Here is a 24768-nt window from a genome sequence, read left to right as displayed (position 1 = left end):
CTGTGAACTACTGTATTGTGACTCCACATCATTACCTGATGATACTTCAACACAATTTTAGTTCATAAATATACAATATTTACATTACTGTTGAACAGGCAGAACTACATTTAGCTCTACACCACGCTTTGTATATTTTCATTTTTTTAAGCAGCCATCTTAATCTCGACGTCAACCCTTTCCCCAGTGCACGCAGGAGCGATACCTTATGTTGTATATAGCTAGTATTCATTTGTCAGTTTTCTTATCCAGTGTACGTGTGCTGGTAACTCCTCGCTTTAACCTTACAGGCTTACCAACTTCCGAGAGTATACCCGCAAATCATCTGGAATTTGAAAACGAAGGTACCCTCTCTAATTTGTAACCGCTGCCATGTCGAACCGAAGATCTCGATAACAAATATAACGGTAGGTCGACGCCATGCCAACCTCATCGGCCATAGCCATAACCGCTTTGATCTCTTAGCGTCTTTTTCCTTCCCTCCCTACCACTTTTCGTATGACTGCTATTTATCTCCATGTATGTCTTTGTCTGCTGATATTCCATTCCGTACTCAGAAAACACTCGCTATATTCCCCGCACCTGCTTGTCATTTACACAACACCTGTGTTAGATTCACCTTGTATATAACACCTGCATCTCCACCCCCTCTGTGCAGTTGGATTTAGCAATCCAAAATTATTCCCACAGCAACCTCTTCGTCCTCACTCTCCCACCTCTGAAAGAAAAATTATTTCCAAAACTGGAACCTGCTTGGTAGCAGACATGTGCTAAGGTCCTTATAAAATGAATTTACATGATGTTCACTGTCTTGTGATAACATGTGTTGCAGTATTGCGTATTCCTCGTTACGCCTATTTGCTTCATTACACTAAAGAAATAAAGGGTTTATTGATACACTTTATTATATAATTGAGTGGCAAACTAAAGACAAACCACTTAGGTTCGTACAGTTTTGATAAGGATGTAGAATGTTATCCTTCTTTATCCATGTTCTACCAATGTCAGCAAATAACTGGACTGTATTAGTGACATTATTTATGATCATTTCGCATTCTTGGGGATACAACATTTCACAGGTGAGTTCATGCAACTACGTAAGCGACTGCTATGATGTACAAGAGGTAATAATTCAAATACGAGGTGACCATATTTCTTATAGTTGTGTCCCACCTACGAAATAGCTGCTGGTAGCAGGTGCCGAGATACCAACATTGTTTTCCTATCACTTGCTTGGTATAGTGGGAGATGCCAGATTGCGCTATTTCATTTCTGAGGGAGATGCCACGTATCGCCATAACCCTGTAAATTCATTGCTTCTCTGTACGCCTTTTGATCCCTTTTAATTATACGCTAAGTGATAATTGGGCAAGAACTAAAATATACTTCTTCAACAAACTAGTAGAAGAAATGTGTTTCTACTCCAATGAATTCATCCTAGCTCTCAAGGGACGAAGTGCCACATGCTGCCATGTCGTCACAACATACTCTCGCATGGAACATTAAAAAGTAAATAACAGATATGATATTGTCAGCTTCAGAGGAGCAGTGAGAGGTCTCCGGTGATAAAAATACATTCTGCTTTAGCGAAATAAAAGTCAAGTTTTGGCTTAGAGATATGAGTTCCTACAGTTTTGTTGGTGGAATGCCAGGTGTCGCCTACTGGTACATTTTCTTTCACAGAATAGAGCGTTACGAAACACATTAGCATGACGCCCAACAAAGCGTCTCGAGCTTGGGAAAGTAGTCATTATTTGGATGATGCAGTGAACGTCCACCAGTGAAACACAGCTAAGCATGTGTTAACACTAAAATGCTTAATATGGTTAAAAAAATACTTGCACTAGACTGGTATAATAATGAAATCGTGCGGCAAGCAAGCTTATAATCACCTTAAAGACGAAGCTAGCTCATCCCCGTGCGCGTGCGCGTAGAGGTGCCCTGAAATACAAAAGGGAAAGGTACGTCTGAGCTCGGCAGATTGTTAGCCCGTCGTTCTGTGTAACATGAGAGCAAAATCTACCCCTCTGACTGTGAGGTCGGAAAAAAATTGCTTATTAAAATGGGTGAGGAACACTTCACCTCTCACTGGAAATATCAACGGAAATTTATCGTACAGTTACCATGTTTCAATACTGAATTAGGAATGGATTAGTGTAATACCCATTATATTTCCATTAATCACAATTTCCGATGCATTCTGTATGAAATATGACTACATATTTCTTCAAATAAATAAATGAACAAGAAGTCCAGTTGAAGTGCTTATTACATACTCATACGTCAGTTCTATTTCTGATTAGAATAAAGGCCGACAACCATAACACAAGTAAACAATAAAAAAAATTCTAGTGCCATGACCGTTCTCCGACTACATGGTCGAAGATATAGCAGCCCCCCCCCCTTTTTTTTGGCGGGGAGGGCAGATCTTTGTTGCGCCACTGGACCTTCTCTTACCGAAAGAGTATTATAGATTAATAAAATAGCCTGTCTACCACTTGGCAAAACAAGGATGAATAGGGAAACCGGATTCTCAAGAACAGCGAATCGAAGAAAAATATCTATTACACTTCATTCAAATGGAACCAACGGCAACATCCTTTGGACCGTTCTGTGGTTTAACAAGTTACAGTATGTTATGTATCAACATTCGGTGATCAGTTACAACACCAAATGAATTTCCAATTCTATACTAGAATTCTATACTAAGAGGAGATTGTATGAAGGGATGGTTGTGCCGACAGCACTATACGGGTCAGAAACATGGAACTAAGAGAGGAGGGGTTTGAATGTGTTTGAAATGAGGTGCCTGAGAAGTATGATAGGGATTACTAGGTTGGATAGAGTGAGAAATGAAGAGGTGAGGAGAACGGGGGTGGAAAGGGAATTGGGAGATAGGGTTGATGAAAGAGTATTGGGATGGTTTGGACACATGGAAAGAGTGAGTGAAGAAAGACTATTAAATGATGTGGGGAAAAAAAGCAGAGGTGAAAGGAATGAACATGAGGGGTCGACCTAGGATGAGATGGATGGATGGGGTAAAAGGGGTATTGGTAAAGAGGGAAATGTCTGTTGAGGAAGGACGGGAGAGGATAGAAGTAGGGGTGAATGGAGACTGGTTGTGTATAGATGATGGGTTCAACGCTTTAGAGAGCCTCCATAGTAGAGTAAGGGTGGTTGCATGGGTCAGCACGGCCGCAAGGCCAGAGGTAGTGGGCGTGCTCGAGTAGGAAGGTGGTTGGACTTATAGCTTTGTACAAAGACGCAGGATTGATATACAAAATGTCATTTCACTGTAGGGTGGGGAAGGGTCCGCTGTTCGGTGAAGTAGTGGGGTCAACCAGCTTCAGCTGTTGAGTGACCCTTCAGTGTATCTGCCGCGCTTCTCTGCGCTGCACCCATGTAGGTGATCCTTCTCAAGGTGCTGAGGTGGAAGTTGTGATGTGAATGGGTCTTTTGATGTAGGTGTCTGCTTTGACTTTGCCACTCAAGGATCAGAGTTAATAGTACATATATCATATCTAACCCGTTTATTTCCTGATTCTATATAATGGCGATGGAATTGAATACTCTGCTCTGGTTTAGATTTGCCACTACTAGTCTTACTAGGCAGGCAAATTATATGTTTCATCGTGCTGGTGAGAACAGGAATATAAAGTACACCGCACCGGTGACGGTATTTTTGTGCATAGACATGTAATCGGATGCATGGAACAGGAAAAGCTGCATAGTTCCCACCAAGGTCTAAATATACAGGTCAGACCGTTTGAATTATTGTGCGCAGCTTCTGACGTCATTAGGCTGGGTCCGTTTTCTCTTTGTGAAACACTGAAGAAAACTGTGAAACGCCAAGGAAGACAGGAACTATAATATTTTATATTATATATATATATATATATATATATATTATATATCATATATCATATATATTATATATTCATATATATAGACAGGAACTATAATATTCTATATATATTTATATATATATATATTTTGTATAATATTTGTCAGAATATAACTAATTGCGACGCACCAGCTTCAACTGACAGCTATAGGACCCGCGTACCCCACTTTGAACAGCCAGGTGACGTTCACGGGCCCGCTGCGCCAACTCCCTCGAAATTCGGTCGGAAGTGGTTAGACCTGTTATTCCTTAGATCTTGGTTCCCACCAAAGATGGTTCGAACAGGCGTGACGTTACCTCGAACATGGGCCAAAAATTCGAACTGATCGACTCCATGACTTCTTCTTCCTCACCCTCTTTTTCTTCTTCTTCTTCTTCTTCTTCTTCTTCTTCTTCTTCTTCTTCTTCTTCCTGTTTTTCTTCGTCTTCGTTTTCTTCTATTTCTTCCTCTTCCTTCTCTCCTCTTCCTCCTCCTTCATATTCTTTTTCTTCTTCTTCGTCTTCCTCTTCTTCTTTCTCTTCTTCTCTTCCTCCTCCTCCTTCATCTTCTTTTTCTTCTTCGCCTTCCTCTTCTTTGTGTACCGCACGTACACACGTACGTGTCGACCAAAAGCAATTCTTGACAACTTCACGCTTATGTACTCACGGGGATTAAGGAGGAAACCGATCGCTTCCCCTGGTGCTCCTGCCACAGGCCCTCCTCCCGATATGTGTTGTGGTTGTACCTGTATGCTGCCAATACTGAACACTGAACATGTGCCTGAATGTCTCAGAATGTTCAAAAGTGCCTCAGGTATCAATTTTTTTTCTCTATTAATTGTTATCTATTTATTTATTTCAATAATTTATGTATGCATTTATTTAATTGTTTATTTAAGGTTTTGTAACCTTTCGTTCCGAATATTTGAGTTACCAATTTGGAGATTCGTATTGGAACTGTTTGTACAGACGTATACATCATGCATGCATAACTGCAAGCGCGATTTGCGAGCCCGATTATTGATCAGCCGTCTCTGCATTATTCAAAAGTCGGATGAGCATTAGACAGGAAGTAGGAAACGTGTCAAACGAGTTTTACGAGTTTGTTGAATTGTAAAACCCACACAGTAAATAAATGTTATCTCACGAATATCTTTATTAATTAATAGAAAATATGTATAGTAAAATAATGTACAGCAGCATCGGCTGACCGTTTCCTGGCTCAAAGATCAACTGAGGTTTTCAAGGAGGTGGTGAATATTTGCTAGATGTATGGCTTGGCCACTTTTTGATAAAATAATGCAAACATAAAACCTTATTATTACTCAGTGTGATAAAAAGGACTATTAAAATATCGGTAGTAGACGAACTTTTCCTTCGCCGATCTTCGGCTGTTCTCGGTAGGCTCTATCGGCTGTGACGTCAATACTGCTGTTTACATTCTGATGCAGGCCATATGTGTGGACTATAAAATGCCGTGCTGTGCTGTCAACTTGATCAGTGGTCTGTCATATTTCGTGTGTTAGCAAGGTGTTATCAATTTAGCTCGAAAATGGTTTGTGTCGCCGCAAATTGCAACAGTGATTCGATGAAACTTTCTGCTGCGGATGGACTTCATTTTTATTTTCTGTAAGATCATGTTCGCAAAAAGGACTGGATCATTCGGTGCAGACGGCACGAGTCATAGAAGCCTTGATTGAAAATGAAACTTTGTTCGAAACATTTAAAAAACAAAAAAACAACAACAGTACACTCGGGACCCTGGCCTTGCCGAGTCACTAGGAATTAGCACGAAGCCCATTCTAAAATAAGATACAACACCGACAGTTTTTGTCATCGACAAGACCCCCAGGTTCAGCAAGCAAACGCCGTCGAAGGAACACTGCTATTGAAAAAAGACAACGCCTAGGGGTAGGTGTATCAGTCTGTATCATACGCAGAGCCCTTGCATGCCAAAGTGCCGCCCCGGGGCAAAGTTGTCAGTGACGCCCCCGTTCCCCCATCACCACTTCCCATCTCTCCCATCCCTTACAGCCTGTTTTAGCTATTGGCTTGCGAAATAAATATATTTAAAAAAATATCTAATATCCTTACTGCAGAAAGGATAAAGGACAAATATTTCATATTCTGTTCATTCTAACGCAAAATTCGTATATTACACAAAAATATCCAGGGTTCCTTTGTCCTTTTTCATGTAAGGGCCCTGATCATGTGTTATCTATGCTGTCACTGATAATTCGTTAACAAACATGGTTAGTCTAAACTTGACCCACATTGAAACAATAAATGGCACCCAGATCCGATAAATCTTCTTCACTCGATGTGAAGTCACTTTCGTATTGCGTGCTGGCCATGGTGAAGAATGTAAATAGTAGTCGTTACGTCATCAGTTGCCCTGGCGGTGGAAAATGTAACTTCGACATTGAAAAATTCGTCTGCTATCAGGTACTTTTAAAAACATGCTATTTTGATAAAATCAAGACTGTAAAATGCTAGAAACGTGAATTTTAGTGTTCTAACTTTTTCTAAGTTATATTTCTATACATGAAATAACAAAAAATAAAGAAATCCAAAACCTTCTCAGTTGGCCTTAAGCGTCGTTTACACGGCGCTGTTTTTATTCGCTTTGAACAAGCGTCTTAATTAGATAGGGTCTAAAATCACGAATTTGCAACGTCTGGTTGACGCTGTGATAAAGTTAAACATGTTCAACTTTACCGGTTGCGTCTAGCGTTTCAGTAGCGTTAAAAACTGCCATGAACAGGCCTTTATTTATGCACTACCTCCTTACCTTTTATTTTAGTACAATACACTGAGCACCATGTATAAAATATAATACACAGTAGATAGAATTTTCTTTCAGTTAAAATATATATATATATATATCCTAGTTGAAAGTGCAAATTTTGTTCTGATTGCATTTCGTATTAAATTATTCAAAGGAGTTGGATATGCAGCAGATCGTAAACAGAAGTCGTCGTCACAAAAAAACGTCGCGAATTTGCCGAATTCGAATCTACGCAAAAATAGATAAACAAATTAAATAAATAAATAAAGGATATAATGACAATAATGATAATGATAATAATAATAATAATATAATAATAATACTAATGATTATGATGATGATAATAATAATAGTAATAATAATAATAATAATAATAATAATAATAATAATAATAATAATAATAATAAAATAGAAATAAATAAATAATAAATAATCGAATACTTTTATGATTAGATTCCAATGAATAAGAAAAAAGCTACAACAGCTTTGACTACAACTTGGCGTAACCAGCACACCAAGTAATTCAGTTTATTAATAATCACACTTGAACCAAAATTGCTGTAGATTTTTTAAGATCCATTAAATAAAATCTAGTTGAATGTCGAAGTTTGGAAATTTTGTTCTGGTTTACGCCAGAGAATTTTATTCAGCTGGTAAAATGTCAATCCAGTGACGTCATTATACGAAGTAAAGATTCATTCGAGAACATAAAGAATGTTGAACATGCGGAAAGCACTGGATAATGTTAACATTACATTACCCTCGACCTGAGCGTTGTGGCGAGTGACATGGATGGTGTGATGGTGTACGTATAATTTCCCCATATATTGCATTAATAGTCATTGGGTGTATTGATTAGCCTTTAATATTTTCTTTATATATTGAATATGTTGTTGAAATATGGTATTGTAGTTATGTACAATATATATAAGAACCAATGAGCACACGCGCGCCTCTGAAGTTTGACGCCAAATCGGAATTGGTAACAAAGCGTGGCTCAGTATTGTCGTAACCTTCAAAGTGTAAGCACACTCTTGTATGTTGTGTAAATGTAACGAATGGGGACTTAATCCACTATTTTCCCAGTGCGAAGGTGTTTTTCATTGCCATCCAACACATTTGGTAGCACGCGGTAAAGTCAAATTTTTAAATATTTTAAACAGGTGGACGTTGTCAAGAGATACGTACTATGGCTGGCCAGCATATTATGCGTTTCGTGTTTTTTTTTCTATTTTCTGCTAGGATTTCTAGTTGTACAATGACCAGGAATAACATAAAAATGGGTGCTCATGACCACTGTATTTTAAATGTGTGCCATGTGATGTGATTTTTTTTTTTTTTTTTTTTTTTTTTTTTTTTTTTTTTTTTTTTTTTTTTTTTTTTTTTTTTTTTTTTTTTTTTTTTAAGAGAGAGAGAGAGAGAGAATACCTCGTGGTCCCCAGCTTTGGCGCTTCGTGTGGACTTTTCTTTATTATCATTGTCTTTTACATATGTGGAAAGGTCGCTTATTGCCGCTGTGTTATTGGCAACTCATCTGGAGCCTAGATGTGGAAGGATTACTTATCCAGCCTAGTCTGTGCGAAGAATTTGCCTGCGTGATTGCCGGGCTTCAGTACGCAGCCTCCTGAAAAGACTGGTTTATGTTCAAATTGTTAAGCATTGTGATTCCATTTGTGTGTGTGTGTGGTTTCCAAATAGTTATTATCCAGGCAACCATATTGTTTACGTCATAGATAGGTAGCCATGTTCCCTACGTCATAAGCAGCCATATTGGAAGGTCATTCTCTCGGCCATTTTGCTTTCACTTAGTTATTGTATGGTTATTCCTTTGCGGTGCCGTTTTTTTTTTCTATTTTTTTTTTCCAGAGAATTGGAGTTATTTACTTTTTTCTATAAAATTCCCTAGTGTTGGATTCAATTTACAACCACCAGCCCAGGTGGATTCATCATAATCCTTGAAGGGGCATGTGATTTTGTAAACGGTCGTAATAATTAATGTGTGTATTAAGAATTCATTTTTCTTTTTTTCGCGTTATTGTTACTTCGGAGTGGTATACAGCTCTCTAGCCTTCCTTTAACGATGTCTATTGAGGAAAAGTTGTCATCATTTATCAGCAGCCAGACCATAGTCAATACTACATTTACCCTTTTACATCAAGACCCATAGTTAAATTCTCAGCTGAGGACCTTCATTATCCAGCGGCTGCCTTCCTCCAACAATGTGAGGGCAGCATAGTGAATACTAATGTAGTTAATGGTTCTGATAAAATCTCATTCGTGAGATCTCTACTCGTTCCTAACTCATTGGCAGCTGAAATGATGACAGCCTCATGTCTTAGCCCCAAAACATTATGTTATCATTATTATACTTTTAGAGCTAATTTTCTTAAGTTTTTTTGACAATTCCCCTGTAGATGATAAATTTCAGTGTTGTTTCCATTTAGTTGATGAGCTCACGTCCAATTTGGAAACACTGAACTATATGCGTGTTCAGACCAAGGCCAGCAATATTGTTTTTGAGGCCTTATAGTCGTTGTTTCAATCAGATTAGGTAGATAGAGATGCTATCCCTTTGATAGGTTCCGCCTTATTTTGAAATACTTTTTTTTTTATATCATGTTGCTGGTGCCTATAGAGAGAAGAGTAGCATCTTCTCTCAGCTATAAGACGGATGAGTCCCTTTTGTCTTTTGCAACAAGGCTCTCAAGGAATGTACAGAAAGTACTAAATGGTTCTTTGTGTATTAGCAAAGCGCAACAACATACGGATGTTCCTAGCTCTCCACCCTCTCAGTCATTAATACCTACACAAAGCACTCCGTCTACATTATGACCACCTCTACTTAAATGTACCTATTGTAAAAAGTGAGGTTACACAAGTGCTTTTTGCTTTCGCCAAAAGCTTCACGAGCACAAGTCAATACAGACCCCTGTACGTAGAAACTTCTCTGATACCACTTCTAACATGACACATGACTTCTCTAGAGTAACGCTTCAGAATAAACTTGGCTACTATCCTGCCCATGGTCAATGTAATCAATCAATTGAACAGTGTTCAAAGATTCTGAAACTTAAAGCAGAAACCTCTTCAACTCTTAGGCAAACTCAGCCCCATTTTCACCAGTGCCCGTATAAAAAAACAAGGGATTGACCAGTAATAACCGGTCTCAGATCATCCCTTTGGTGACTGCTGAGTCTTCTCAATTACTTACATTCCAGTTTTATACAGAGAAAACACCTATCTCCGTAACGATAGATACTGGAGCAAAATGTAGTCTCATAGGTAAAAGGGCATATTATGTTCTCAAGGAATTATATAGTGTACTTTTATCTCCTTTTTGTATTCCGAACAAGGTTCTCCCTTGCCCATTCTTTGGTCTATTTGCATTCCCTTAAGATTTTCTTCCCATGCTATCGTTTTCCATGTGTTGTAGTTTCTGGAATTGTTCTCATTTGTGATTGTCTCTTGGACATTGACGCTCTTACAGCAAATGGCATAAATATATCTAGGCGCCATGTAGTGACATTGTGATCACAAATCTGTTATTCTTACATCGGATAAGCCAGTTTCCATATGTATCTCACCTTCTGTAGATGATCAGACCATACAGTTGTCTTCAAAGAGTTCTAATCATCTAGGCTCTCCTATTCTTTCTTGTGCTGTTGTTGTAGGCGAGCATTATATTGGGCCTTCAAGTGCAGTTCGAGTCCCGGTGCGCAGTTCAGGTGTTCCAATTGGTTCTGAGGTCTTGTTTCAGCCTGAATCTCTCCACTGTCCGTGAGGGTCATATTACCACAGCTATGTTAACCAATGTTACTGGTGCTCCCTCCACACTCTTCTGGCAGTCATTTAGGTTCCTTCGAAATTGTTGACGTTGACACTGTCCAGCATTCGCCTGCTATCATAACAGCTGTGCTACGGTCTCCACAAGCATGTAACGCAGCTCACTTGGCCTCTTAGTATGCAATGTATGTAGGTGAGATTGATTTTCCTGAAGTGACGCCTCGAAACTTTGACCTGATAGTGATCCATTAGGAGTTACGAATCGTGTTGTCTATAGCAGTGTTTCTCAACATATGTTGTGTGGCCCTTTTCGACGCAATAAAAAAACCTTGTGGGCCCCCATGCCAACTCCATCAATCCCTCACCCTGATCACCCAAAGAAGTGGAAATATCATGGAATCAAAACACTTCAGGCATTAATCAAATAACAATATTTGTTAGATAAATTTATTTGTTGAATACTATAAAAATTAATAGAGCAGGAATACATGTAGGCGAACTTGGCTCTTTTTTCAAAAGTTTCAGTGGGATCCCTGTGACTGATGCAGGGTTGCCACCTTATCGATATTTGGCTCCAGAGATGTCAGAGAAAGACGTAAATCGCCTCTTTTTTCGATATCAAGGCGGTTTCAAGTCTTTGACTGCAAGTGCATCACCCGACTGAAACCAGTCTCAACTAAGTACGACATGAAAAAAGCAAGTAGAAGCAACTTCACTTCCTTCCAGAGCAGTGGGTACTTTTCATACACATCTTGATTTATCCACAGCTTATGGCGCCCTCCACGCTTGAACCTTGCTCGAGCTGTTGTGTCATTCTGCAGTTCAATGACACTTTCTTGTAGGGTGACAACTTCAGATGCATCAGCAATGAATGGGTCCACAAACCAGTCAGGCACGGTCATTTGAAGTAGGTCAGAAAAGCGCGTTTCCATATCATTATGCAACTGCTTCAGATGGTCGACATACACTGCTAGGTCAGCATCAAGCAGCTCGGTGGATATACTTGCTAAGGATGGAAACTGGGCAAACTCCTGTCTCCCAAAGTTCAGTCAGAACAGCTTGAGTTTCCCTATAAATACAGTGATCGCCTCCTTGCATGAAAACAAGGTGGAGTCATTTCCTTGAAGCTCTTTGTTCAGAACTTTTAGCTTTTCAAATATTTCTGACAGGTAGAGTATATCGCTCTTTGCATCAACAGGCTTTTGTCCGAGTTCCGTCTCACTCAAGAGAGAGATAACGATGTCCCAAAGTGCAACTAAACGTTGCAAACAATTACCCTTAGACAGCCACCTTACTTCCGTGTGCAACACAAGTCGTTCGAATTCTTCTTTATTCTTCCCACACAGTTGCTGAAAAAGGCGATCCTGCAGAGCATTTTTTTTTATCAAGTTGACAGCTTTGATAACATGCCCAAGTACTTCATGCAGACGTCCTGCTAAGTTTTTGCCGACCAGGTGAACAACACAGTGGACACAAACGACGTTGGGGACAACTTTTTTCAAGTACGCACTGAATCCCCGATACCTTCCGATCATAGCAGCAGCGCCATCTGTTGCACAAGCCGCGATGTTCTTGAGAGGAATGTTGTTTTCCTCAAAATATGCCTCAAGTTTTTTTAAGATTGACTCGGCTTTAGTGTCAGTTGTTAATTTCAGTGCAAAAATCAGTTCTTTATGTATTCCATACACCCGGCCTCCCCCTCACATTTGTAATCCCCGTTCAAGGGGTCCATTGCCTTAATATCTATATGTGTGCATTGCTTATGATGTTATCCATAGTGCCTTGAACTGTATTTTGTAATATTTGGCTTTTGAGTGTAATGTTTTGAATTTTATTTTGTAATGTTTAGCTTTTAAGTGTAATGTCTTGAATTGTATTTTGTAATGTTCAGCTATTAAGTGTATTGTCTTGCTTTGTATTTTGTAATGTTTAACTATGAAGTGTCACATACCGGACGTCCGGCATTTATTATCTCTAGTCTAAATGGCGCGAGTACTTATATATATATGTATATATATATATATATATATATATTTATATGTTCTTATATCCTTTTGTACAGATATATATGTGTATTATGTGTGTTTTCTTGTATAGGCTGTGTTCATGTACACATTTTCCCCATACTTTTGTATATATATAATATGGTGTGTGTGAAGTAGGTCATCTTTTTAAGTTTTGTTTTGCCTTGGTCATTCATTTTTCCCCTATTGCTTGGTGGGGTCACCGAGTGGTGGTGGCCGAGCGATGTAATGGTTTACGTATAATTTCCCCATATATTGCATTTGTAATCATTGGGTGTGTTGTTAGCCTTTAATTTTATCATTATATATTGAATATGTTGTTGAATTGTTGCACATGTATTGTAATTATGTTCGATGTATGTAAGAACCAATGAGCCCACGCGCGCCTCTATGAGTTTTGCCGCCAAATCGGATTTGGTAACGAAGCGTGGCTCAATATTGTCGTAACCTTCGAAGTGTATACATGCATTTGAATATTGTGTAAATATATCGAATAGTGACTTAATACACTATTTTCCCAGCGTGAAGGTGCTTTTCATTTGCACCCAACATAATGGCCCATCATCTACGAGGTGCTGAGATGGGAGGGATGTTGATTAAGTTTGGAAGTATAATGAGTGTTTTGACTCGGCCATCTTTTATGGGGGGAAGTTCATTTGGTATGTATACATTGTAATTGCTGTTTTTTAATACCCCGACGCTGAATAAGCAAGAAATTATGTCAGCCATACTGACGCAGTTTGTATCAGCAAGGGACAACGATAAATTTGTAAGGTCATTTTCAGCAAATATGGAAATAGTATACGTATATTTATAATTTTTTCAGTCTAGTAATAGAGGCGTTTGTCATATTTTCCCGAAGACAAAGCCTTGATATATATCCATAGCCTATACCACTTCCCAAAAATAAAATTCTAATATTTGTGGTCATTGCTCAGGACGATGGGAGCGAGAAAACCGCATCGACAGTTCGATTCTCGTCAGCTGCTGTGAGTTCGTTTGAGTAGAAATGACTTCGGTCTAAATCTTTTATTTTTCGAGTCTCCAAAATTCAAATAAACTTCATTATTATATATTGAATGACGAACTAAGATAATTTAAACGTATACGAACGTTAGACACATTGAAATGTTCATCAGGTCTAGAATACTGTAATCAAAGTCTGCTTGCTATTCAGATTCATATAATTTGAGGAGAATCTGTCCAGAACCGATAGGAATGAACTACGACAGTTACAATTGACTGGAAAAACGACGTTTCGAGTAATTTTGGTTGTGGAATGGCCATAGAAGTACCAATAGTAATAAGATAAATGTAATATTGCTTTGTCGGTAGCAACAATATCAGTAGTAGTAGTAGGGTAATAGTGTTAAGTAATTTCAATGCTGTAATAGTATAGGTAGGAAACGAGAGTAATAATATTTAAAAAGGGGGTTCAATGATTTGAGAAGGCCCTCAAATCCTAGGGATGGCGAGTAGATTTTTAATAAGAAGAAAAATTATTAGATAGTTAGGGAGTGAACAAGGACGAAAGAATTCTTATTTCAAAATCCGCAAAGGAAAGCAGATTAAAAAGTCATTCGATTGAATGGCTTACATTATTCTAGTGAGACAATCCTTTTCCCCTCTTTTAGCGTCTTACGTTTGGACAACATTTTGTTTTAAGTGTGTGCAAACATAACCGTAGCATTTTTATGAATGACAAAGAAAAAATGTGCCATGTACTGCAGGCTACATCGTTATTAGGAACAACCATTTCAGACCACCCACTTCTACGGGATCGGTTTTTGTGGGTAGTAAAATGAAAGGGTAGTTGTATAGAAAAGTGGCTACTGCCAATGAGCGCCTTGTAAGATTTTTATTTATTTATCTATCACGGCTCGGGAGGCACAGGAAGGAGGAGGGTGGATGTTGGCATCGGTAGTCACAAACGAATCAGGGGAAGGGAGATGGAGACAGTTATACAATGTTTGTTTACGTCTGTCATCGTTGGCATTTGTCGGACCTAGAGTACGCGTGGGTTGCGAATGAAATGTACGATATGTTTTCCAAGTCGTGCATCTGGCAGCGCAGGGTGGTGACCTAAACGCAAATTGTAATTTCCCATCGAAATGTCATTGTGTCAGCTGGATATATAAATCCCTATGGGCAAAATAAAATAAAATAGACAAATTAAATAGATGAAGAGGAATGAATTAGGTTATTTTATCCATCATGCCCCTTCCATTCATTTGCCCACACGACTTTGATCTGCCGGAGGGAACTCGAGGCAGTGTCAAGTTTGTTTACACTCGATCAGCTGTCGCCCACATGGTGCTAGTCACTCGTTCCTGCTAAAATCGCCGAAACGTTTCGCATCACCAAAACGTTCTGGATTCGTGTCGTTGCCACCATTCTGTGTATAGTGATTATTATTTGCATTATGACCATAACTCTCATCGAGGGTGGTTTGTGATAATGAAAAATTTTGAATGTTAATGATGAAATGAGGGGTCAGCCACGAGCATTCTTGTCCTTAAGAAGAAAACGGAAGATGTCTGTTCGCATTTAGGTGAGGTGCGTACACGTGATAGTTTAATAGGGTTACATGTAGTCCTGTATTAATCACGTGATTATTTTGTACAAAAATGTAGCTAGAAGCATAGTTCCTTCGGCCTATTTGTTCCTGATACTTGCATCACCGGACTTGCATGTGGTACAGTAGGCTTCCCTCCTACAAGGTTGAATATTCGAATAATAAAGTGATGATATAACATTGGCCCAGCCAGGGTCGTCATACATACGAAAGCTATATTCTTTTGTGCGACGCACGGTAAGGAAGCTCGTTCGGTCAACCACTACAAGGTTCGTTCCGTGATCCCATTCCCATGTATTGTCTTTGCACAATACTTCTCTCGGTATCGTACTTAGCAGGTTTTAGATATGAACACACACACACACACACACACACACACACACACACACACACACACACACACACACACTTTCCCCCAAGTTAGTGCCGCGTTTCCGGCATGAAAATATTTCACTAATACAAAGCGTTATTGTTCCTGTTGAGCAAAGGGATTGTGTGCGTGTGTGTTTCTTATTGTATTTACATAATTGTAGCATACAGGAAAGAAGCAACGATAATATATATATATATTATATATATATATATATATACATACACACACACACAGGGTGTAGGGTTTGTACAAATGTACTGTGTACTGAAATATACGGCAGCGTGGCAGCGCTCAAATTAGGTATTCGGATAGAAATAGAAAATAAATCGATGCTAGTAACCTTGGCTTAGCCAGTGTTGGCGGATGTACGATGTTTTCCACGAAAATTCTCTCCTCACTTGTCATTCTTGAGAAAGACACCTTTTCTTCATTTCCTCGTCTCTGAAGCTTCCTTTTCACTGCCCCTCATCCGCTGCTAGCTCTTGTGTTAGAGAATGTGTTTTTGGGCTGGTTCAAACGCGGTCGTATTCTTGTCAGACGTACGATCATGCTCGTACTAAATGCGGTAAAAATGTCCTCTGCGTGATGTACGATTATATATACAGTATATATTTTCGTAAGGTAAGTGTTTTATTTAAAAATATGTAGTTACCAGTAATAATATTAATCGAATTGCATGAAAATTAATCATGTGTATCATATAAAACATCTATTTGTTTGTATGAATGGTTTAGACAGATGAGTGTGGGTGGAAGAAGAATAAGCGAAGATAGACTGGAACTCCTTTATTGCTTATACTGAAGAAGACCGACTCGGTCGAAACGTATAAGCAATAAAGGAATTCCAGCCCATCTTCGCTTATTCTTCCTCCACCCACACTCTCATATATTTGTTTCTTGTTGGTAATCATGTCTATAAGAACTGATAGTTGTATAAGGATTTTTTATTTAGTTAGTAAATATATATATACAATTGATTAAAAACGAAATTTGCATGAATTATTGGCGTTTTGTGGAACTTTGACAAGATGCAAAGAAAGACACGCTGATGAAAAAACGTGAATTTCACGAGAATCCTGAGTTAATGGTGAAGGGTCAGGATACCAATGAAGAAGAAGGAAAAAAACGTGGACAATTGCACAGAAAATCATAGGGAAAGTTCCGACCGTACGTTAATTTTCTATTGTTACGATAATTTTAGCATCCTCTGTACGGTGGTCACAAAGGTGTATTTATTGTATGAACGTTGAATGATCCTGATCCTAGCGATTTGTTCCACCTCCCAGTTATGTTTATTATGTTAGTGCCCGTTGACATTTACAGAGCAAGAGTATGCATTCAGAGTATGGTTTGTTCTAAGGTGTTGGTTTCACAACTGCATCAATATCTCTAGTTGGACTAAACTTTGACCTAACCCACTTAGTATTATTATTATCTATTTATTTATTTGTCTAATTTTTTATTTATTTGTTTTGTTTATTTGTTTGTTCTCTTTTTTTCTTATTTTTATTTGTGAGGTCGCTGCCCTACGCTGCGCGGCATGCCAGAAGTACGATTCAGTTGGAAAACATATCGTGCTTTCCCATGGATGGAAAGGGCAGTCGTGCCTGAAATAGCTCCCAGTAGAATTATAAATAGACGCGTGAAAAGCTAGGTATCATACAAACATTTCTCAACCAAGACCATCAAAAGACCTAATATCAGTATACATCCGTGCTTAAATTATACATCCTATTCCGCGTCCATTCCATTCTTGACTCGAGCGACTTGTCACAGGTACATTCCATTCCAGTCAGCTCTTTTATCCAGTTTATCCTCTCACTATCTTTCAGTCTTATTCCAAGCATCGATCTTCCCATTGCTGTCTGTAGACTCCTTAGCTTTGTCTCCACTGTCAATTACCAAGTGTCACATCCGTAGATCATAGCTGGGGTTATGTCAAGCTTGGAGAGAAAAGAAATGCGTTTATGAGAAACAAGGAATCAATTATATTTCTATGATAACCAAGCATTTTGCAACCAATAATGATATACATTAAATTTTTAATTATTCTACTTTTCAACTTCAAGATTTCAACATCACTCATAATTGCTTTGCTGTGAACTTAATAGAAGAATACTTTGATGTTGCCATGCCTAGTCTCGTATGTAACTGTGCTAATACCGAATACTGAATGCTGAAAAAAATATGACAACCGTAATGATGACGCAACTGAAGGTTCTTGTGTGGGTTAGTGATCTATTGAAACTTAATAGATCAAATGGGAAACAGAATGTGCATGAGCAGTGAATGTGGTGTGAAATGGCAAAGGAACTCTGGACTTAAACCAGATCACCATCGTTTTGGATTTGGGCTCTAAGTTACTTCTTTCTGCCTCCATTCTATCTTATCTGTCACTGCAACTACTTGATCAGATCAGTTAGGGATAATATGGGCACCCCTCCCCCTGCACGGCTGAACCTAAGTCGTCTGAATTTTATCGTTGGTTTTTAACTCCATTTTGTTGATTACTGTCCGATAACGATTTCCCATTCTCCTGACTTTTTTTCTTTTCTTTTCTTACCATCAATAACACAATTTATCGAGTGTTCGGCTACGCTTGGAGAAGAATTGGTAACATTTTTCCTTTTGGTGGTAGTCGTACTTCTTCTGTGTTTTACCACAATATGGGCATGGGCAGGAAAGTAATGCCCTTAATTATAGAAGGGTACTGTGCGTACGCACATACACACACACAAACACATACACACACACACACACACACGTATATGTTTTGACCACAATAAGGCTATGCTACACCACCAGAGATCTTCTAAGGTCAAGAAGCTGACCTCTTGACCAGGTTGACCTGTCACATGTCAAATTCCCACTACTGAGCACTCATCCCCTTGTCTCGAGTATTAAATATTCAGGGACGTTATTAGTGGCGTTCCTACGGACCAGAATCACGCAGCATTGTGACTGGAGACTAAACTCCAATAAAAAAAAAATGGTAATCGCTTCCCTTTTACCAATCCCTCCTCTCCGTTATCCTCCTTTGCCCTTTACCACTTTTATGATTCATCCTCTTCGCCCCGATATTGTCCTCAAGGATAGAAGGGCTGGTTATGGCTGACTGAGCACTAAAGATTCAGCAGCCATTGTCCGTTGCTGAACATTAGTCTCTTCAGTGAATCGCACGGCCGTGCCAACCTCTGCCTCGTCTGCAAGCTCCTCTGCATCGTCTCTCGGTGGGTATCCATTTGGTAATTGGTTGCCACTGCCGAATACAGGATCCGTTTTGATTGATATACTTCCTCTAGGCTATTTTATTCAGCGGAGGAACCCCCTTCTTTTGTAGCGAAGGGGTTAAGGTTGCCTTGTATCCTGCCCAAAGTTAGCAATTATTGGCAGTCACAGTGCATGCATACTTACTCGTATATTCCAGCCGGTTTCACTCCGTGTGATTGGAGACCATTCTCCACTCGAAGAGAAAGGCACCATGAACTTCCATTACCCTTTCTTCTACTTTCCATAAATCTCTCCAAAATTGCTGTGACGCCACATCTTTGACGCGACATTGTCCACCAGGATAGAAACGCTAGTTATATGTGATGAAATACAAATAAGAGCACGAATATTCAGTATCAAACATGATTCACCTTAACAGCCCGCACAATATATGGTTCTTGAGATGGAGAAGAATAGAGTGCACGAATATCTAGTTATATGAAATGCTTTATCAATTGTAACCATCATAGTTTATTTGTGATCCAGAGCTTTGTTCTGAGAACAGCAAGGGGAAGACACATCAGTACATATTGTTCTCTTTATCTTCTGTTCGGGTACTTGTTGATTGTTGCCTCAAGGACAATGGGTTTCTAAGGGTGGGAAAAGGTATTATTGTTGTTATCATTATTATAATCCTTATTTATTATCATAATTGGAAAGGGCCTTTTTGTCATCTCTTATAGTCTAGTTCATGATTCTGAAGAGCAACTCGCGCACACGAGAACCCCGCCCCCTCCCAGCCAACAGACTAGGTAGCCTATGTAACGCACATTTTGTGAATCTGCACATATTATGAATATTCATAAAATGGGCAGTACCAATAATGCATTCATAATTGGACGATCAGATAATGCATCCGTTTAACATGCACACATTATGAATATTCGTAAAAAGGCTAGGCTCATAATGTGTGCATATGTAATGGATTCATGATCTATGCGCCCAATTATGAATTCATTATTGGTGCTGCACATTTCAAAGAATATTCATAATCTGTGCAGATTCACAAAATGCGCATGACAGCCTACATAAACGTCATGCCACATGCTAAGGCTTAGACCCTATGATGGACCATGGATTATTGTCCCAACACTTCTAAGTTATGGCCTGTGTTGTTGGCCTATGCCCACGTGACATGAGACTGCCATGACTGGTAATAGGTCTTGCCTTATGGCTATCCCCCAGAAACCCCACCCACCCCCCTGGACCTGCCAGGAGGCTGGGGGTGGCTGAGTAATGTCATAGGCTTATGGCCACAGCACCAATTCATTGATTATGTTAACACTAAGAATAAGATGCTCTAGTTTCGCCTTAAACCTAGCCTATCCCTAGACATACCAGTCAGTATTTCCTATTCTTTCTGCCTTGTATCCATGGTTTTCCTCTTGCTGATACCGTTCCTCCCCACTTTCTTCACTGCTGTGGTCGGACTTCCCATTTTCATCATAATCGTCAAGAAGGTCAACTTCAGCATGTTTAGTCATTTCCTGATCATCTTTTGACGCTTAGCGCTCGTATTATGGACTCAAACACATATGGCTGGACGGATAATGAACGAACTCCACAAAGTCTTCTTATTTAGATGCAATTAAAAATGGTAAAAAATTTCAATAGAAACCGCGAGTGCGTAAGCAATAATCAGTTCCAAGGCACTTTCATACAATGTTTGACTACTATGACGTTCCACCGATGCGTGATGAATGGCTGCGCGTCTCGGTAATCTTCGGAAATTCGCTCTTATAAGTACGTATTTTAATGATAATATAACTATTTCGATGGTGGAATCGACTGGGGTAATCAAAGAAAAATATGAAAGTGAGTGGGTGATTTAGAAAAATTATTTCATCTATTGCATTCTGACCTTCAAGAATCTCACGCAATGCCAGTTTAGATCCCCAAAAGTCAAGAAAACAGCATTCAACCCTACAAACAACTACAAACATTAGTAATAATTAGAACAACAGGATGCACCAAAAACACATAGAGCATGTACACACTGAAACCAAAATCCTTCCCATAGAGCGGCACATGAAAATAGTAGGCACACAGTTCTATGCATGAACTTCTAGTCCCACACATTCATCCCATTACATAACACCAGTTCCACCAACTGACCGTAACAAAGAAAACCACATTGGGAGCACACTAAAACGTCTACAATCTACCACCTACACCACGCAACATATCAACACATACTCAGAACATGAAACAAACATTCCAAGACCAACGACCAGACTCCCACTGACATCAGCCCTCCAGAGGACAAAGGTCCCCTAAGGACAAACAAGAATCACACTAGTACCTCTGTTTTCAGGCCGCCATCAAGATTTCAAACAATATCAATATCAACACAGAATATGGCTACCTACAGATGCAAATTCCCCTAAATGCAATCACCACCCAGACACCGAACACTTCATTTTATATTGCCCTTCTCTAGACTTACATAGACAACATAATCTTTCTTGAATGAAAAAATTATGGTCCAACCTGGTGGTTGTTGTCGAATACATGAAATTCGTGGCTCTGCAAAAGATATCTTGTGCAACATATTTCATCATTATTATTGTTGTTATCATCATTAATATAACCATCATCATCATCATCATATTCTTCTATTTCTTTAATACTACATAGTGAGCACGATGGCCGTGCGGACGTCCAAGTATGTAGAGGCGAGAAACACGATGGAAGGTGGTGCGGATCCCGCTAGAGTGAACGCGTGGTGGCAGTCAATACGTATACTGTCTTAGATCCCCAGGGTCAAGAGCCTAGCAAAATCGCAGAAAGGTTTATATATATATATATATATATATATATATATATATATATATATATATATATATATATATATATATATATATATATATATATACATACATATACATAATGTGTGTATATGTGTGTACACATTAAAAGGAGTGTGAAGACAAGTATGTAGGGCAAATTAGCCTTGTGTTTTCATTTTCTGAAAGATACCCTCTTATGATTCCAGTTATGATGAGTCTTCCTTGAAAAGAAAGACTGGAACAAATCCCCACGCCCCACGTCTTCGAAGTCTGAAACATGATGTCCCGAACTTCATGTGTTGAGTCCTGGTTGAAGAAAACTCACCGAGTCTACAACTCTGCTGAATAGAACCTGCAGCCATGACAGTGCACCACGATACAGAGTGAAGGTACTAGATGGTTGAGGAGCAACAAAGGTGACTGCACAAGCGGAGGTGGGGCGAGGGGGTAGAGGTGCAGATGTTCCTTCCAATGTGTTGTATATGTGGGGGGGAGGGGGCTCCCCCAAGTGACGCTATCATTTGTCTGCTAGGCGACGACGCCACGTTTTCTCGAGTTCTTGTTTACGCTTCCTCCTTCTCCTCCTCCTCCTCCCTTTCCTCCTCCTCCTCGCCTTCCCGAGCCAAAGTGACCGCTGCTGATCCACTGACACGTGTTGCATCAGAATGTCAGTGTACAAAAGAATTCTTCCTTTGCTGTAGGAGCATCCTAGACACATTCGACATGGTGACGTAATTTACAGCCGTTTTTACCGTCCTCTGTCTGAGAGTTAATATCTTGACGTTGGCTGGTAGGTTTGAATAGCTTAAATGACTACAATAGTTATGTCGATTAGGAAATGAAACCTTTCAAGGGTCAACCATATCGATCAAGTATTTTACGAAATATGAGATAAGATTAGTTTGCTGGACCCACTGCTGGCATGTCCCATGTGACGAATAGGGAAACTCTTCATAAATATTGTATATCATAATGACGGCGTGGACCATTAGGCATACTATATACAGGGTTCCACTTAATTATTGAGATGAAAAAAAAATTATCTCAACACAAACTGTGTAGCATGGTGAGATTATACTGCCACAATCTTCCATTGTTATCACGGGTCTTTTAATCAATGCCACAGTCAATTTTTTGTGCTACTATTGAGATGAAAAAATTAAATATCTAGTAGAGTAGGGTGCGTGATTAATCGAGAGATTGCTGGTAACAGTAAAATTCAGCAGTGTATCAAATATGCTATCTTGGATCGTGATTTAGCCATGTAAAAGATACAACTGAGTTCAGATTATGAAATCGATTTATTTTGTGATGATCCAATTCGAGTGATGGACGAAGAAAAAGAAAAGGGTAGTCGGTGATTTCCATGCTAAAGCGTGGGAAAACAATATAGGTAAATCGTGTGTTAGGAAGTTTGGAGTAGGTGAAAGAAATGACAGAAATAAGACTGGTTAATTTTGTTATGAAATGCAACATGAAAAATCATGAAAACCCTACCAGAAACGTGTAATTGTACATTTATTTAGAGAAATCAACTAAAAGAACTAAATTAACTTGATTTTAGGACATGAGAGCAACAGTGTTGATATTACTGATTTTATAATTAAACACTAGGTAGTGACGATAAAGCTTGCACAGCTGAGTTCAATACCTGAAATGATCATTAGGAAAGTAAAGGATGATAATAAAAAGAACTTAGGCGAGAGATTAAAAATAGGTTTGAAGGTCTTATAAATAATTTTAGTTTGATTCATAAAGATTTACAATGTTGAGTTAGGAAGGTAAAAATTGAATGTCAATAGGAAATATTTTAATGACCTGAAATTTACTGATAACAATTTCATCTTTTCAGGAACAACAGAATTACAAAATAGGCTGAGTGATCCCATTTAGGAAAGTCTCAAAGTAGGTTTGAAGATGAATAATAATGTTGAACTAAAATTCAGAGTAATCATAATGTTGACAATCTGGAGGAAGTTGAAGAGTATATTAAAGTTAAATGCTAAAACTGACTAATGGACATGAAGATGAAATAAAAACACAGTATGGATGGTTGAAAAAGGTTTGTTAAGTATAGGAACATTACAAGAGGTTCTGCCCATATATTAGAAACGCAAATTTTACATCAAGTGAGTAATCTCAGCTACAGTCTACGGATTTTTAGAATTTGGCGAATTCAGTGGAGACAAAACTTAGGAGCCCACAAAGAATGTAATGATGGTAACAACGCTGAGAGGCAAAGAGAATAAATATAATAAGGGAGACAGGAGTGAAATGTATAGTAAAGGTGATAATAGAACCGATATTTAATTGGACAGATCATATCCAGAGAAGACAGTGAGAGATAGAGCAGTTGCATTTCTATCTGGACACTACAGAATGTGGAGCGTTGAGGAGGGAGACCAAACAGGTGAAGAAATGAGATAGAAAAGATTGCAGGAGTGACGTGGCAGGTGGCATAGTCAGAAGAGTCATGGGGTTGGGAGAGGTTTTTATTCAGTAGTGGACTTCGAATCGGTTGTTGATTTTCACATGTACTGTTGAACAAATAGTATTATTGTTGGGGTTGGTTTCACTGTTGTTACTTGGTAAATGTCAGACTTTACTCCGGATTTTTCTACGGAAATTCAGTAGAATGGAAAACCGTTAGTATATGTGTTAACATATGTATATGTGTTAACATATGTATATGTGTTAACATATGTATATGTGTTAACATATGTATATGTGTTAACATATGTATATGTGTTAACATATGTATATGTGTTAACATATGTATATGTGTTAACATATGTATATGTGTTAACATATGTATATGTGTTAACATATGTATATGTGTTAACATATGTATATGTGTTAACATATGTATATGTGTTAACATATGTATATGTGTTAACATATGTATATGTGTTAACATATGTATATGTGTTAACATATGTATATGTGTTCATTTAAAACAAGGCTGAATATAAAGGTAGATATAGTTTCACAATCCTTTAACAGTGGAAGAGTTCTCCATCAGCTGAATAAAATCGCTTAGCAGAGAATGGGACAAATGGGGCGCAGCAGAGGATTGAGTCGAAATAAACCTCAGGAATCTGAACAGATTCCGAATTTTGTTTTGGTCGGGACGCGTAGGCTTATAGCAGATGCGGCGCGTCGGTTACCAGCCTCGCTTCCCTCCTTGCCATTGGCCACAGCATGAGAAAGGACAAAGCTCAGGCCTGCAGGCCAAGGCACTACCTGGACTTGTGTACAGACGCGAATCTCCATAATATTTTTCC

General features: G+C 38.8%; 1 long non-coding RNA gene across 1 annotated transcript; it reads left to right on the top strand.

Annotated features, from left to right (window-relative positions):
• Positions 1-219: 219 nt before the first annotated feature.
• Positions 220-23993, top strand: LOC143030669 (uncharacterized). Its single transcript, XR_012966925.1, has 3 exons — positions 220-407; positions 21691-21873; positions 23337-23993. It is a non-coding gene; the product is annotated as an uncharacterized LOC143030669 (long non-coding RNA).
• Positions 23994-24768: the final 775 nt, after the last annotated feature.

The sequence above is a fragment of the Oratosquilla oratoria genome, chromosome 1 (genome assembly GCF_046742065.1).
Source record: "Oratosquilla oratoria isolate Oo_2021 chromosome 1, ASM4674206v1, whole genome shotgun sequence".
NCBI classification, from domain to species: Eukaryota; Metazoa; Arthropoda; class Malacostraca; order Stomatopoda; family Squillidae; genus Oratosquilla; species Oratosquilla oratoria.
Note: the sequence above shows the minus strand (reverse complement) of the source record. Positions and strands in the feature narration are given on the sequence as shown.